Below are 18,473 nucleotides of genomic sequence, written 5' to 3' on the forward strand. Positions count from 1 at the left end.
GTCGCGGGTCGTGCTTGGGTAGCTCAGATGGTAGAGCACTTTCCCGTGAAAGGCAAAGGTCCAGAGTTTGACTCTCGGTCCAGCACACAGTTTTAATCCGCCAGAAAGTTTCAAGTTCATACATTGTTAGGTATAGCATTTCAAAATTAATCTCAGGGCCTGTTTAGGTAAAGAGAAGTTGAGATACCATTTCATATGCAGACAGTTTTGTTCTTACAGTGCAGTGGTACATTTTGGTGTGGATCATTTAATCTTCGCAATTTTATTTAGTCAGGTTACGTGCGTATAAAAGTCACAGGGCAATTTCACTAAAACATCCTTGATTATTTATTCTTTCAAAATTCGACTGGTATTTTATGTACCATTTTTATTCGGTTCGCTTTGTGTTCTGGAGCTGCAAGTCACGTATTGTGACGTCAGACACTGTAGCTAGCACTGATCACTGCACTGTGCAATACAGAATTTCACAGGGCAGTTTCTGTAGTATACAATTTTAGGTTCTATGATTCTTTTGGTAAAGGTCTATTCAAATAGAGTTATACAATTTCATATACACTGACGAGCCAGAGAAATTGTTACACTTGCCTAGCATCGTGTAGGGCCCCCGCGAGCATGCAAAAGTGCTGCAGCACGACGTGGCATGGACTGGAATAATGTCTGAACTAGTTCTGGAGGGAATTGACTCCATGAATACTACAGGGCTGTATATAAATCCGTAAGAGTTCGAGTGGGTGGAGGGCTCTTCTGAACAGCACGTTGCAAGCCATTCCAGATATGCTCAATAATGTTCATGTCTTGAGTTTGGTGGCCAGTGGAAGTGTTTAAAGCAATTCTGGACATGTGGGGTGACGCATTGTCGTGTTGGAATTGTCCAAGTCCATCGGAACCCACTATGGACATGAATGGATGCAGGTGATCAGACAGGATGCTTACGCACGGCGTCACCTGTCAGAGTTGTATCTAGACGTATGAGGGCTCCCTTATCACTCCAACTGCACTCGTCCCACACCATTACAGAGCCAACACCAGCATGAACAGTCCCCTGCTGATAAGCAGGGTCCATGCATTCAAATGGCTCTGAGCACTATGCGACTTAACTTCTGAGGTCATCAGTCGCCTAGAACTTAGAACTACTTAAACCTAACTAACCTAAGGACATCACACACATCCATGCCCGAGGCAGGATTCGAACCTGCGACCGTAGCAGTCGCGCGGCTCCGGACTGAGCGCCTAGAACCGCGAGAAAGTAGTTCTAAGTTCTAGGGGACTGATGATCTCACATGTTAAGTCCCATAGTGCTCAGAGCCATTTGAACCATTTGAACTACGCACCTGTATTTGACCACTAACGAACTGCACGGTGCAATATCTTCAACACTTTGCAACTGCCAGTCGTTATCAGATCAGTGTTCTGTGTAGTTGTGAGTGCGTTATGTCGGAATTGAATTCGAATGTGTGCAAATTGTCGGTGCTCATTGCTGGTTTTCTCCATAACCAAGGTAGCCGAAGTATCTGGTGTTTCAAGAGGCGTCGTGAAGATTTATACCGCATACAGGGAAAGAGGGAAAAAGTCATCCGCCAAGTGACAACGGGAACGAAATTGTGCGTTAAAGTAATTGTGATGGACGGTCGTGAAGAGTATTGTGACGAAAAATAAGAGGACGGCAGCTGCTAAACTCGTTGCAGAGTTGAACATCGCACTCACGAATGGCAGCAGCCAAACAACACGAAGGGGTCTTGTGATATTCGCTATTTTTGGCTTCATTAAAACAGCAAATAGTTAATACTTTCAGCCAGAAGGCAAATACTTGTTTATAAAGAATGATTACTGTATAATAAGGCGTCGCATAGCGATGGTGGAATTTCCTAAATAATGTAATTCGTCGTCTTTGGGCGGCAACATAAACAGAAGAACACGGATAGACTGCAATCCTTCACTATTTTATTCGCTGGAGAACAAATGAAACCTTGAGCACTAAAACACTTGTACTGTTTTTCTTAAGTAAGACGGGTGCAGATTTATGGCGGTATGATCCAAATGTTTTTTAAATAAATAAAAACGTGTTCCGTCTAAGTTTGAGTGAAGCGTGAAGAGAAGAACTGTTATAACTTACCGTGACGACGCACGAGCGACTCAAGAGGACAATGGCTATATAAAAGAGCGCTCAATGGACATGATACGGGCATAAAAATCTACCGTCATTGTAGTACTAAGCTTAAGGTACGATATATGTTTTAGTTATAATAAATATTTGTTCTGGGAATACTGAATCATTTAGCAGTGCTCAATCCTATCATCTCCTCAGTATTATTTTCATTTTAATTATGCAGTTTGCTAAGATTACAGACACCAAGATCAGCAGTCCAATGTATGTGTTACATTGACAAAAAGAAAAGTGTTTTATGGTCTTCTTGCATCAGCTTTAATATTTAATTTCCCTTTTGTGTGATATTACAGTTGTTTTTGCGCCCTTAAGAACTTTCTGGTCCCTTAGGAAATTGTTTTCTCATAACAATAACTTCACGACCGGGTATGATCGTATCTACGATCATGAAGTAATTAGAAAGACGATAATGCAATTTCTTAATCAATAGCACGCTAGCTGTGACTGTTTCAAGCCACGCGAAACTGCAAGTAAAGACTATTCACATTTCATAATGCAATATTTTATGACAATGGTCAATCCATGATTCTTACGCCAATTGTGATTGATAAAACAGTAAGCGAAATCTCAAATTCCAACTTTTCCATTGAATAACAACATCACTTTTATTTTGTTACATCACAGTCTCCACAAGTAGGGAATTGCAAAGCGAACTCGAATTCGAAAGCCACTCATCAGTGATGCAAATACCCGTACTGGGAACAGGTGATGCCGAAGCAATAAAACCTGGACTGTGGAGCAATGGAAGAACGTCATTTGGTCATACGAGTAGTGTTTCATACTGTTTCCAACTTCTGGTCGGGTTTACATCCCAAGAGTGAAATGTGGCGGGGGCTCGGTGATGAAATGGGCAGTCGTATCGTGATATTTCATGAGCCCCATGGTTACTCTGCAAGATCGCATTTCTGCCAAGGATTATGTGGCGATTTTAGCTGATCAGAATCATCCCATGGGGGAATATTTGGTCCCCACTGGTGATGTGTTCGAAGAGGACATCACTCCCATTAACGTAACTCGCATCGTCCAGGCCTGGTATTGTGAACACGAGAGTGAATTGTCGCAACTCCCCTGGCTACTATATTTACCAGGTCTCAATATCAATGGCCCTTAGCGGCCTATCCTGGAGCGACGTGTGCGTCATTGCTACAGGTATTCACGTTCATCATCGTTACCAGAGCTTGTCACTACTTTGTAGGGTTCATGGTGTAAGATTCCCTTGAAAACCATAGATAACTTGTATTTGTCTATTACGAGACGTCTGTAAGCTGTTTTGAGTGCTAACGGAATTATTACCGTATTAGGCATGGTAATGTGTTGTGTTTTTAGTGTTTCCATATTTTTGTCACCCCTGTATGCATCAGTATTAATTCCATCCCCTTTATATCCCACTGCGGGCAACGGCCTTGCCGCAGTGGATACACCGGTTCCCGTGAGATCACCGAAGTTAAGCGCTGTCGGGTGTGGTCGGCACTTGGATGGGTGACCTTCCAGGCCGCCATGCACTGTTGCCATTTTTCGGGGTGCACTCAGCCTCGTGGTGCCAATTGAGGAGCTACTCGACCGAATAGTGGCGGCTGCGGTCAAGAATGCCATCATAACGACCGGGAGAGCGGTGTGCTGAGCCCACGCCCCTCCTATCCGCATCCTCAGCTGAAGATAATACGGCGGTCGGATGGTCTCGATAGGCCGCTCGTGGCCTGAAGACGGAGTGCTTTTATATCTCACTGTTAATCTTTAACCTAATTTTAAATTCAATTTGTAAGCCCTGGCTACCACCTTAAGCCTCCTAATTAATCAAAGAAGCCCTACAAGTATGTGTGTGTATGTGTGTGTGTGTTTGTGATTATTTCCATTCAGTTCGTGAACCAGACAGCGTTACCAAACTTTTCTCTTTTTAGAACGTATAATTATACATTTCATACGTCTTGAAACCATCAATGCTTGATTATCACTGCTTAAAACAGTGGTACTCACGTTTCTATGCAAACAAATTTCTTCACGCTTAACACAGCTGGTACACGTGAACCCAACTTCTGCACTTTAAATAATGAATGTAAATGGCGCACCATGATCCTGTGATTGTAGTCTATAATTTGTGGAAATACTCGCGTTGTTTGGTGAAGATTATTGTGAATCAACCGATCTAGTCGGTTTTTTGTTAAAAAGAGAAGAGCTTCCAGAGTGGTTCATCACAAAAGCCGTACTATTTTCCTTTTCGGAAACGAGAGAACCATTTCCGTGCCGTCGTCTCAGCAGACGCTTCTCTTCCGTACACATACAAATTCTCCTGCAGCACTAGATCCTCGACTGAAGTCAAAGAGTTAAATGTGTCGGAGGTGTTTATTTTTCTCTGCTTGATATTCCGTACTGATTAGCTTCGAAAATTCTTCAAACGAGCTAGCCGGCAGGGGTGGCCGAGCGGTTCTAGGCGCTACAGTCTGGAACCGCGCGACCGCTACGATCGCAGGTTCGAATCCTGCCTCGGGCATGGATGTGTGTGATGTCCTTAGGTTAGTTAGGTTTAAGTAGTTCTCAGTTCTAGGGGACTGATGACCTCAGATGTTAAATCCCATAGTGCTCAGAGCCATTTGAACCATTTTTTTTTAGCAACATACAAGCGCCTTTCCTCAAAAATCAAACTACAAATATAATAAAAACAGCTGAATAACGAAAAACAAAGGCTTCTCAAGATCCATTTGTTAGTGATGTTATCGAGGCAAGCAACGCAGTTTAAAGAATAGTGATTTTACATTTTACATTTTGCGTACGCTGCCACGATATTTCAGTTAGTAGTTCAATAACATGAGAAAAAAAACCTCAGCACTGTCCAGTCCAAGCTTGTTTTCGGTGTTTGAAGACCTCGAGGTGAAACGGATTTTAAACGTTGATGTTAGTTCATGCAGCCGGCCATTGTGGCCGAGTGGTTCTAGGCGCTTCAGTCCGGAACCACGTTGCTGCTACGGTCGCAGGTTCGAATCCTGCCTCGGGCATGGATGTGTGTGATGTCCTTAGGTTAGTTAGGTTTTGGTAGTTCTACGTCTAGGGGACTGATGACCTCAGATGTTAAGTGCTATAGTGCTTAGAGCCATTTGAACCTACTTCATGCAGTATCAAACCTGATAAACGATGTGTTTATTATTTGGAGAGTGCGATAAACCTCATATTTGCGCGGGAGTGATGGGAATATTGCAGTGAAGAATTTCTAGTGTGAGATATATTAAGCACGAGTGTCAAGCACGTACACATCTCCACGTTAACCGAAATGGTTTCTTGACGCCTCGAAGCTATAGAGATAAGATCACTGTATGTTTGTTTGAACCTATGCTGATGCTATTTTCATAGGACGTAATTCTCGTCCCAATAAAACAATTTGAAAGACACGTTGCAAGGTAAAACTGTCATTTCATGTCATGAACAGCGTCCTCTCCGGAAGCGGTAATAATTGTTGGTTAAGACCAGATACGGGAATGAAGAGACATTTTTTATAAATATTCCGTCTGGTCTGAGATACCTCACTACTGGGAAAATGGTCCTCTTATCTAACGATTTTAGACAGACAAGATCTGCAGAGCCCCTGCTGCAGTGATTTACGTTCCGACAATACAGTTTGTGCAGGTATGTCATCATCTGTATGCTTTTCTGATTACTCTTAAAAAAAATTAAAAAAAATGGCTCTGAGCACTATGGGACTCAACATCTGTGGTCATCAGTCCCCTAGAACTTAGAACTACTTAAACATAACTAACCTAAGGACATCACACACATCCATGCCCGAGGCAGGATTCGAGCCTGCGACCGTAGCAGCAGCGCGGTTCCGGACTGAAGCGCCTAGAACCGCTCGGCCACAACGACCGGCGATTACGCTTCAATAGAAATGGAATTTTCTACGCCTTTGCAATCACTGCACTGTGTCTAAGAGAGAGATTAGCTTGTACTTTTTAGCGATTACTGTCTTGCCGCGGAGACTCTTTATTCTCTTCCTGAGATTCCGACGAATGCGGATGGCCCATTCTGTTTGCTTGTTTAGCCCTGCAAAACGCAATCTGCGGTTCTCTCACACGACGCGTTTTCCAACGTCAATTTATCTTTCAACATTTGATCTCTGCTCTGTCATAACAATCACGTCAGCCTTTGATGTGTTCGCCGCTGCTGCCAGCCATCAAGAGGAAACGATTCAATCGGAGCTTTGATCCAGGTCGGCGCTCTGAATGACAGCTTCCATCGCCATGCCGTCCACAAACGCCATAGCCTGTCGAGTTTTTATTCAACACTAATTCTATTTATTAGGGAGGATGGAGGATAGGAAAATGCAATATATTTGAATTACTATACTCAAAATATTCGCCCTACGTACGTCATACTACAAAGTAAACCCGTTTTTACAGATGTTATTTCTCTCTCTCTCTGTCTCTTCTCATCTCTGAAGTATGAATTTAAATCATACGCCTCAGACACGAGAGTAGTTTTTAGTGTGGATATCTCAGTATACCTGTTGAAATTATTGTACTTTTCTAAAGAGGGTGTTTTTGGAAGAAATGGAACCATGTTCAGTGGAGACAGGATACATCATTCTGAGAGAAGACGTCTTATAAGGTTACGTCTTATGCTTAAGTGCTTTCTATTCACAGGTATTTGAAAATGTCTGGAATGGGGACATATAGTGTCTTGTTAAATTTTATTGTCAAATTTTGCTTAGTGTTTCTGTTCGAAATAACTAACATTCTTCTTTAGTTAGTAGGCCCTACAGAAGCATTTAGAATTTCAGCATGTAATTTCACCGACATTTACACTTTTAGTACAGAGGCATTTAGAATTTGAGCATGTAATTTCACCGACGTTTACACTTTTTGTCTGTAGACTTCGTTCTCTTAGCAACTTTTCTAACAGTATCAAGCGGAGAAATATCTAGTCACCTTAATGATCATGCTACATCTGTGCCACGACCTCTCCGGAGCCCTTTACTTTACCACATAACTGGTCGTGAGTAATGTACAAAGACTCCATTACAGCTTTCGTTTCCGGCGGAAGATCCTCTTAATATCCCAGCAGCAGATTCTGCACTAATTAATGGTATCATTTTCCGTTAAGATGATTATTGACGTCTGGATAAATAAGATGGCTATCAGCGATTCGCACTGTACATGGTTGATTGCACCACTGGTCGTTCAGCCCTCAGAAAACAGAATTTTTGTTATAAGTTCGCCAGTAAAGATTACCCACTAGTGAAACATTTGCCGTCGCTCATGTATTGTACGCCATTGGCATATGTATTCTACTGGAATTCCCTTTGGCCAACAATAATTCTTCTTCAATTACTCGTGGGATTACGCTGAGTTGCTTGAAGAATGTTCTTTGCTTTATTTTGTTCTCGCCCTCACTTTGGTTCCCGTGCTTTACGAGCACTGTGAAGAGAATATAAACACAAAATGTAGAAACGAAAACACTGATTCCTAAGATCTACATAGCTTAGGCTACGGTCGCAGGTTCGAATCCTGCCTCGGGCATGGATGTGTGTGATGTCCTTAGATTAGTTAGGTTTATGTAGTTCTAAGTTTAGGGGACTGATGACCTCAGATGTTAAGTCCCATAGCGCTTAGAGCCATTTGAACCATTTGAACATAGCTTAGGAAACGGTATGTATTTTCGAGAGATCAACACGGCAAACGGCCAGCCTCCAAAATACCCTGGAGAAAGTTCAACACATGTTTATCTGAATTTCTCGCTTTAGAAGATCCACGATCTAATAAAATATTTCCATCTCCATCTAAAACACCATGTCTAATAAACAGTGGGCCCGTGTTCGGGAAGCCATCTTGATTTAGATTTTGAAAGGTTTATATAAAAATAACATCAGATAAAAGCCGAGAGTCTTCCTTTAAAAAGAACAGCAGCCTATTTCGGTAATTATCCTTATCCCGTCAGTGTTCCAGTTCTCCAGTGATATCGACATCGCGATGCCATTGGGCATTTTTACTCTGCCCCCTTCTTCTTTCTGAATTTCGCTTTTATTTGAAACCATCGGTAAATAAAATAAAATAAAAATTGCAGGATTTTTATTTTAAAAACATTGATGTAGAAAAATACGTTAAGTAAGTAAAGCTGTGATGACAGAAGAAGTAGAAACCGTCCAGAAATTTGATTTATCTCCATTTAAAAAAGTGAAAAGAGGAATGGACTGATAATAAATTAAAGAAAAAGATGAAATCATAATGAAGGGAAATTATGAAAGATCTTTAAAAATAGGATTATACGTAATCGGTACCAGTCACAAAACAAGCATTAATTTGTGCAGTGTTCATTTTTTTCATTTTGTTTCAGGCCAACTAAGCACTACATCAAGATAACTATTTCTCTTTTCCTTCTTCCTTCTCCAAAATTCTTTCATTCTATCAAAATGAGCTCTTGTTCTCTCAAGTGATATTTGTTTCTATTTGTTTTCCTGTGTGTTTTATCTTCCAGAAAATCTATGAATTTCGTGACCTCTAGCCTCAATTTGTCTGTGTTAGCTAAAGTCTCCTGTCCAATCTGCATTTCTTCTACGTTCCCTTTTTGTCTTGCCTGGCCATCCATTATCTTTGTCTTTTTCCTGTTTTGGAAGAATGTGTGGATCTTCTCTGTTAATGTCTCATCCTACATCTCCTTTAGATGACAATATAGTGTACCATGTCTCTTCCAGATATTGTCTGTTATTTTAAGGCAGAATGAGTACATTTTCCTACTTGGTCTCAAAAACCAACTGCCATCTCTATTCTCGACTGGACGTAATATTGTTCGTAAGACTCTTCTTTCTATCTTTTCCAAAATTTTTCACGCAATTTTGCATCCAGGTAACAGTAGTGTTTTTGACACTAAGAAGACTTTTGATTTTACAACTGTTTTATAATGCATCAATTTTAAATCTTCAGAAAAACATTTTGTGCTGTGCGGATTTCTAGCTGTCATGTACATTCATTTCCTTTCTTTTCAGTTCTGACTTTAATTGCTTCTGTTTCTCTTTTTATGCTTATGTTTTCACCCAGATATTTAAAGTTGTATAGTTTCTTGATGTTGCCTTACTTGGTTTTTAAAATTGTTGGTGAATCACTTTCATTGATCATATATTCCGTGTTTTCAAACAGTATTTGTAGGCCTGCCTTTTCAGCTGTTTCCTTCATAAGTTCTAGTCTTTTCTTTGCAATGTCTAAGGTTCTACCTACTATTACAAGATCTTCTGCGGAAACCAAACAATTTATTGCAACTTGTAAGGAACTAGAAGCTACTCCAAGAAATTTAACTTCAGATAACGTTTTGTAATAGTTTTTCCAGAATTCTTCTATCGACTGAAAACTCCTTCAAAGTTTTGAGGAGGGAGTCTCTGTCTATTAGATCATGTGTCTTTTTAAAATCAGCAAATATTAGCACTATTTTATATGATATTTTCAAAAGCCCATTTATTTGTTTAAGGTTTAGAATTTGCTCTGTACAGGAGCTGTTACTCATAAATCTAGCTTTATACTCTCCAATTTATTTATCTAATTGAGGATTTAATATGTTCACGAGGCGGGGTTGAAAAAGTCAGCAACTTTTATGTTATTGCAATAAATGTTAGATAAAAGACTGTAAGTTGTGTAGGTAGTTTTATTTATTTGTTGATGACTTGTTTTGGACGCATTGCCCATTATCAAATGATCCATGTACGAAAATCTGGCAGTAATACCAGACGTATTACTGGCCACAAGACATATAAGCGTGGCAATGCACATTGTAGCGATCACACATGAACATAACTGTATGTCAAATGAGCACTATGGGACTTAACTGCTGAGGTCATCAGTCCCATTGAACTTAGAACTACTTAAACTTAACTAACCTAGGGACATCACACACATCCATGCCCGAGGCAGGATTCGAACCTGCGACGTAGCGGTCGCGCGGTTCCAGACTGTAGCGCCTAGAACCGCTCGGCCAGTCCGGCCGGCAACTGTATGTCAAAACGTACACTTATGTAGACGAACGATTTGATAATGGACAAGCTGTCCGAAACCGGTGATCAATATAGCCTTAAGACAGTTCATGTGATAGTTATGTTCAGCAGAATTTTGAATACTTGTATTCTAAGGGTAATAATGAAATTTCTCTGTAAATACTGATATCTGTTTTGTCACTTTTTTGTGAAGTCAGTGAATTAATGCAGCTTTCTAGTTTTCTGAAATTGTTTCAGTGACTCGCACCATATATAGTTTTTATTTTATAACTGTGATAACTAGACCTCAAGTAGCTTTTATAACTTCTGCTGTGATGCCATCTTCCCCTGTGTATCTGTTCTCTTTAAATTGTTTGATGTAACTTTTAATGATATCAACGCTTGGTGGTTTTGAACATTCATTTGAAATACTGTCATGGAATTCCAGATGTTGGGTCGGTTTTTCACAGCTCAAGAGCTTTTCAGAATATGCTACCAGTAGCTTATAGATTTCTTCATTGTTAAATGAGAGTTCTCCATTTTCTTTTTTGAAACATAACGATTGTGGAATATTTAGTGTCCGCTGGCCGAGTGGTATAACTGGTTGAATTGGGATATACACTTTGCAATAACAACTATTTATTAACATCACTGAACTTTCATACAGCTTGTTAGAACGAATATTCACACGACTTGATAACGCGAATGTCAACCCTTGACAGTGTCTCGAACGAAGTACACAGACATTGAAACGGGTATGGAGCAGGAAGGATAAATAACGACACAGTGCCACGAGGCTGGGAACTGGTAAGCGGTCCACTAATGTGCAGCAAGGCGCCGTTACGACGCGGTCCCTCGAGGCGACGAGCCTGTGGTCAGTCACATGCAGATACTGCCTCGATGGCGGCTTTATACATTGCTCATTTACGTAACCAATCAATCAAAACGTGTCAAGTAATAAACTGTGAGTACTCATCCACCGGATGATTGGGTAACGACTAGGAGACTGTTTGTGCCTTCATACTATGTGTGATGTGGAGGATTTATAGCACTGGCACATTTGCATACGAGTATCAAGTTTAAAAAATTTTATGTATGACTTGTGTATGTATACTGTCTCCCATAAGAGTTGTCTGGCGCATTTTCTCTGTTCTCTCATCACGTTCTCCATGCGGCGCCCATTGTATATGGAAAGCGCCGATTCGTAATTTCCGTTACAAATAAAATTATTTTTAAATGAAATGTTACTTTCCTAATCGATAGAGCGGTCCCAGATTAGTCTACATCTATGTCTATACCCTGCAAACTGCCGTAAAGTGCATGGCAGAGGGTACATCCCATTGTACCAGTTATTAGCCCCTCTTCGCCCTCTATTCACGTATGGAGCGCGTGAAGGCCGGCCACTGTGGCCGAGTGGTTCTAGGCGCTTCAGTCCGGAACCGCGCTGCTGCTACGGTCGCAGGATCGAACCCTGCCTCGGGCATGGATGTGTGTGATGTCCTTAGGTTAGTTAGGTTTAAGTAGTTCTAAGTCTAGGAGACTGATGACCTCAGACGTTAAGTCCCATAGTGCTTGGAGCCATTTGAACCATTTTGAAGCGCGAGAGGAGTGATTGTTTGAATGCCTCTGAGTGTGCTGTAATGGTTCTAACCTTATCTTCATGATACATATGTGAGCGATACGTAGGAGATTGTAGTATATTTTTAGAGTCTACTGCTGCGCGGTGTGGGATCCGTACCAGTTAGGACTGACGGAGTACATCGAAAAAGTTCCAAGAAAGGCAGCACGTTTTGTATTATAGCGATATATGGGAGAGAGTGTCACAGAAATGACACAGAATTTGGGCTGTAAATCATTAAAAGAAAGGCGTTTTTCGTTGCAACGGAATCTTCTCACGAAATTCCAATAACCTACTTTCTGCTCCGAATGCGAAAATATTTTGTTGACACCGACCTACATAGGGCGGAACGATCACCACGATAAAATAAGAGGACTCAGAGCTCGTACGGGAAGATATAGGTGTTCATTCTTCCGTGCGCTATACGAGATTGGAATAAGAGAGAAGTGTGAAGGTGGTTCGATGAACCCACTGCCAGGCACTTAAATGTGATTTGCAGAGTATCCATGTAGATGTAGACATGTAGATGTAGATATGAAGTCGGTTCTTGGAACTTGTTAGCAGACTTTCTCGGGATAAGTTTACATCTATCTTGAAGACGTTGCCTGTTCGGTTTCTTCAGTATCTCTGCGATACTTCCACGGGTCAAGCAAACCTGTGACCATTTGTACTGCACTTCTCTGTATTCTGTACGTTCTGTATTTCTTTTAGTCCTATTTGGTGCGGGTCCCACACACGAGCAGTATTCTAGAATATGTTTCACGAGTGATCTGTAAGTAATCTCCTCTGTAGGCTGATTGCACTTCCCCAGCATTCTACCAATAAACCGACGTCTACCATCTGCTTTACTCGCGACTGAGCGATCATTCCATTTCACATCCCTACAAAGTGTTACACGCAAGTATTTGTATGGGTTTGCAGACTGCAGCTGTGACTCACTAATATTATATTCATAGAATACTATGTTTTCTCGGTTTGTGATATGCACAGTCTTACATTTTTGAACAGTTAAAGTAAACTGCCAATAACTATACCACTTTGAAACTTATCTAGGGCAGACTGAATAGTTATACAGCTTCGTTCAGACTGTATTTCGTTGTAGGTAAGTGCACCACCTGCGAAAAATCTGAGATCATTAACATACAACATTAACAAATGGTTCAAATGGCTCTGAGCACTATGGGACTCAACTGCTGTGGTCATCAGTCCCCTAGAACTTAGAACTACTTAAACCTAACTAACCTAAGGACATCACACACATCCATGCCCGAGGCAGGATTCGAACCTGCGACCGTAGCAGTCGCACGGTTCCGGACTGCGCGCCTAGAACCGCGAGACCACCGCGGCCGGCTACAACATTAACAGTAAGACACCCAACACACTTCCCTCTGGTACACACGAAGTTACTTCTGCATCTGCCGATGACTCTGAGTGTGTTCTAGCTACCAAGAAATCCTCAATCTAGTCACATATTTCATCTGATATCCCATATGATCGCACCTTTGATAATAAGCGCAGGTGTGGTACTGAGTCAATTGCTTTTTGGAAATCGAGACATATTACATCTACTTGACTGCCTTGATCCATGGCTTTCAGGATGTTATGTCAGAAAAGTACGAATTGGGTTTCACATGATCTGTGTCTTCGAAATCCACAGCGGTTACCATAGAGGAGGTCGTTCTGTTTGAGATACCTCATTATATTTGAATTCAGAACATGTTCTAAGATCCTGTAACAATTCGAGGTCAAGGATATTGAACGGAAGTTTTGTGTATCACTTTTGCTACCCCCCCTCGTAGATAGGTATGGAGATGCTGTTTGTCAGTGCCATTGACACTAATGCCTATTTCACTCGTCTTTTCAGTTAAACGAGAATTAAGTTGGGGTAATACTCCTGTGTTTTCCTTTGTAACGGGACAGTTGAAAACAGAGTTAGGCCTTTTCGTTTTTGCTTTGGTACACTCAATTTCAGTTCCAGTCTCGTGCCTGGGTGATTGGACACTAACTTTGGTCCCACTAACAGCCTTTACATACGACCAGAATGTCTTTGTTTTCCCTGAAAGATCATTTGACAATATCCTGTTATGGTAGTCACTGAGAGCGTCACGCATTGCTATCTTGACTGCCAAGCGCGTTTCATTCAGCATCTCTCTATTCGTAGCCCTACGCTGTCTTAATATCTATTATGCATCAGACTGTTTCTTTAGAAGTTTCTTTACGGTGACTAAATACCACGGAGGATCTCTCCTATTATGAATTGCCCTACTGGATACAAATCTATCCGGTGCATGGTCAACTATTCTTTTAAACTCCTCTACACGCTCCTGTCCTGAGCTAAAGGTTTCAAGTTCCTCGTTGAAGTATGACACTATTGTTTCTCTGTCTAGTTTGCTGAACATATAAATCTTTCTGCTTATTTTAGTTGCCCTATGTGTTTTGTCATTCATTGTTGTATAACTGCTTATGGTCACTGTGGAAATCCTCGAAGAGTTCAGCTCTGTTAGTTGCCATTATATCGAATGTATTTCTGTCATGAAAGAGGTTCTGAACTATCTGTTCTAGACAGTTTTCATAAAAGGTATTTAATAACGTTTCACAGCATGTCTTGTCAGGCTCACCACTAACTAAACTGTAATTATCCCAATTGTCTGTTGGATGATTAAGGTCTCCTCCAATGTTCACATTATCACTAGGATCATTAGGGATCTTACGTACAAGCAACTGAGGTTTTTCCTTAAGTTTTCGGTAACATCAAGAGGAGAATCTAGTGGCGTCAGATTCTGAGTGTTGCCTAGGCAGTTTGACATGCAGCTTCAATTTCTATCTCGGTGGATTTGACATATTTGTCTACTGCGACAGATACACCACCTCCATTTCCCGTTTCCCATCCTTTCGGTAAACGCTTAAGTTTTCCCACAGCTCTCACTATTGCCAACTTCGGGTTTTAACCAGCCTTCTGTGCCTAATATTATGTGAGCTTCAGTGCTTTTTAGGAGCGCTTCGAACTCTTGCACTTAATTACGAATTCTTGTGCAATTAACCAGCAGAATTCCAACGCTCTCACGTGTGAGTGGCATTTCTTTCGATCTTACACTGATACTTCTGGGTTTCCTACAGCTATCATAATCTGGATGTGTACCCCACACACAGTCACTTACCTGGGTAGCTGCTTCTGAAGTGTAGTGCATATCTGACCCATTTAGAATCTCAACCCTATGCCGCAAGTTCTTCTAGTCTCAGTCTAGCTTGTCACAGAACCTTCGAAGTCTCTGGTTCAGTCCTTCCACTCGACTCAGAACCAAGGGTCCACGCTCAGTTCTGGGGACAAAGCTGCAAACTGTGAACTTCGTTGAAACACAGTGAGCAAATCTGGGGAGTGCTTCAAATATGACCTCGAGCCTAGACGACAGGCGTCGTCTGTTCCAACGTGTACCACAATCTGCAGTTGTTTGCACCCTGTTCCCTCAATGGCTGCCGGAATAGCCTGTTCAGCGTGCTGAATGGGGCCTCCAGGTATACACGCTGAGTGTGCCTAGTCTTCCTTCCCACCTCTTGCTGCCATTTCCCTAAGGGGTGCCATTATTCGCATTATCATTTGAACTGCCGACGGAGAAACGAGTTTTCCCCACAACAGGTGAAGTGAGTCTCACTGGCTCAGTTTCGGTTTCAGGGGAAGACAGCACCTCGACGTCGTTTGTTAGAGTGATCGGTACAGCACCCTGAGACCTCCTTGGTCCCTGTCCACACTGTACAGGACGCCTAAACCCAACACTGACATCCCACTCACAGTCAAGTGGATGGGTATTGATGGGGCTTGTAATTCCTGCAGAAGGGACAGTATCAAGAGAAGTGGCTAGCACTTGAGGAATATCGGTATCTCTGGTACACAACTCTTTCTAGCCGTCCTAACACACCCGTTCGCAGCAGCTTCCAATCTCTTGACAGCAGTCAGGGCGATTTCAGAAATGTTCAAATGTGTGTGAATTCCTAAGGACCCAAACAGCTGAGGTCATCGGTCCCTAGACTTACACACCACTTAAACTAACTTATGCTAAGAACAACACACACACCCCTGCCCGAGGGAGGACTCGAACCTCCGGCGGGAGGGGCCGCGCAGTCCGTAACATGGCGCCTCAAACCGCGCGGCCACTCCGCGTGGCAGGGCGATTTCAAAAGTGTTTACGAGTAACTACCAATTCATCCCCTGCTGAGAATGTCAAATCGTGTGGGGCTGCATTATGTCTGGTGGAAAATTTTACAAAAAAATGTCTCTGAGCACTGTGGGACTTAACTGCTGAGGTCAGCAGTCCCCTAGAACTTAGAACTAATTAAACATAACTAACCTAAGGACATCACACACATCCATGGCCGAGGTAGGATTCGAACCTGCGACCGTAGCGGTCGCGCGGTTCCAGACTGTACATCTACATCTACATCCATACTCCGCAAGCCACCTGACGATGTGTGGCGGAGGGTACCTTGAGTACCTCTATCGGTTCTCCCTTCTATTCTAGTCTCGTATTGTTCGTGGAAAGAAGGATTGTCGGTATGCCTCTGTGTGGGCTCTAATCTCTCTGATTTTATCCTCATCGTCTCTTCGCGAGATATACGTAGGAGGGAGCAATATACTGCTTGACTCTTCGGTGAAGGTATGTTCTCGAAACTTTGACAAAAGCCCGTACCGAGCTACTGAGCGTCTCTCCTGCAGAGTCTTCCACTGGAGTTTATCTATCATCTCCGTAACGCTTTCGCGATTACTAAATGATCCTGTAACGAAGCGCGCTGCTCTCCGTTGGATCTTCTCTATATCTTCTATCAACCCTATCTGGTACGGATCCCACACTGCTGAGCAGTATTCAAGCAGTGGGCGAACAAGCGTACTGTAACCTACTTCCTTTGTTTTCGGATTGCATTTCCTTAGGATTCTTCCAATGAATCTCAGTCTGGCATCTGCTTTACCGACGATCAACATTATATGATCATTCCATTTTAAATCACTCGTAATGCGTACTCCCAGATAATTTATGGTATTAACTGCTTCCAGTTGCTGACCTGCTATTTTGTAGCTAAATGATAAAGGATCTATCTTTCTGTGTATTCGCAGCACATTACACTTGTCTACATTGAGATTCAATTGCCATTCCCTGCACCATGTGTCAATTCGCTGCAGATCCTCCTGCATTTCAGTACAATTTTCCATTGTTACAACCTCTCGATACACCACAGCATCATCCGCAAAAAGCCTCAGTGAACTTCCGATGTCATCCACAAGGTCATTTATGTATATTGTGAATAGCAACGGTCCTATGACACTCCCCTGCGGCACACCTGAAATCACTCTTACTTCGGAAGACTTCTCTCCATCGAGAATGACATACTGCGTCCTGTTATCTAGGAACTCCTCAATCCAATCACACAATTGGTCTGATAGTCCATATGCTCTTACTTTGCTCATTAAACGACTGTGGGGAACTGTATCGAACGCCTTGCGGAAGTCGAGAAACACTGTAGCGCCTATAATCGCTCGGCCACTCCGGCTGGCGAAAATTTTACGGATCAGTAAACAATTTACGACTCGTGCGGTGTTTCAGAGAATAGTAAACAAACAACTTTATACTAAGCACGCCGATTCCCTTTTAATTTTCGAGTTTGATACGCTACAAATACCATCAGCAGTTTTCTGCAATTTAAGTAATTTCCAGCCAAAAATCGAGATATTTATTATGACAGCAGAAAGCTTGGTACAAGTTTCAGTACTTCTCTGAAGCGTATTCCAGGTTATCGTTACCAGATGAGATTGGGCATTACACCGACAAGTTAAGTCGAGGCTCACGACCAGCGTGTACGCTTACCACTAAAATAGTTATGACCACTGGCTGCTATAAGACTGATTGCCGCCCGTTGGCGTTGCAGGCACGCGACGCGATAAGGTAAGAACATAAGCGGACCATAGGCAAATGGGGAATCATTTTAGCGATGATATGGGTCGCTAACGAGTTTGACATAGTGCAGACTGTTACGGCCCGGCACCTCGGAAGGTGATCGGCCCTGCAGTTCGTGTCTGCCGCATGCATCTACAAAAATTGGTTGAAACACGATAAAACCATAGTTACGAGACAACGATGAGAATTCCTCGCCCCATCACAGACCGTGTAGGCCAGAAGCTCGACCGCTCTGTAGTGCTGCACAAACGGTGATCTGTGGCGTATTTCACGGCAGAATAAAATGCTGGTGCAGGTGAAGTTGGCTTGGAGCACACTGTCCAGCGCACAGCGCTGAACCCTGGGCTCCACAACACACTAGAGATGGGCAGTCTGCTTCTGAATTGATCCAAAGAGCCAGATCTTTCTAAAGAGTGGATAATGGATGATTCAGAAAAAATGAATGGTAGCTTATCTGATTTCAAAATGCGCTTCTGGTGGCTCTAATGAGCGGGAAGAAAGTTCTCCGCTAGGCTGCTGAAATGGCGCCCCACATCACATCCTTAAGAAAACGTTTCCCAAGCTATAAAAAATGTGTTATTGACCATGTGCACATGTTTATTTGCAAATCTTATTAGTGCATGAAGTTTTTCTTATCCATGAAAACAGAAAATAAAGAAATCTCAGTTTTTTCCAATTTATTGGCTGTCAGGCAGTATCTATTCAGCCATTTCAATGGCTATGCTAATTATGATGATATGAAAGGAGGCACAACGACTCACGACCCGTCCTCACAGTCTGTGAGTGGAAAAAAAATCCGGCTTTGCT

General features: G+C 42.2%; 1 pseudogene; it reads left to right on the plus strand.

The window, feature by feature from the left end:
* The first annotated feature begins 3,557 nt into the window (after nucleotides 1–3,557).
* On the plus strand, nucleotides 3,558–3,675 carry LOC126423600 (5S ribosomal RNA; annotated as a pseudogene).
* Nucleotides 3,676–18,473: the final 14,798 nt, after the last annotated feature.

Source organism: Schistocerca serialis, chromosome 1 (genome assembly GCF_023864345.2).
Source record: "Schistocerca serialis cubense isolate TAMUIC-IGC-003099 chromosome 1, iqSchSeri2.2, whole genome shotgun sequence".
In the NCBI taxonomy this organism is placed as follows: domain Eukaryota; kingdom Metazoa; phylum Arthropoda; class Insecta; order Orthoptera; family Acrididae; genus Schistocerca; species Schistocerca serialis.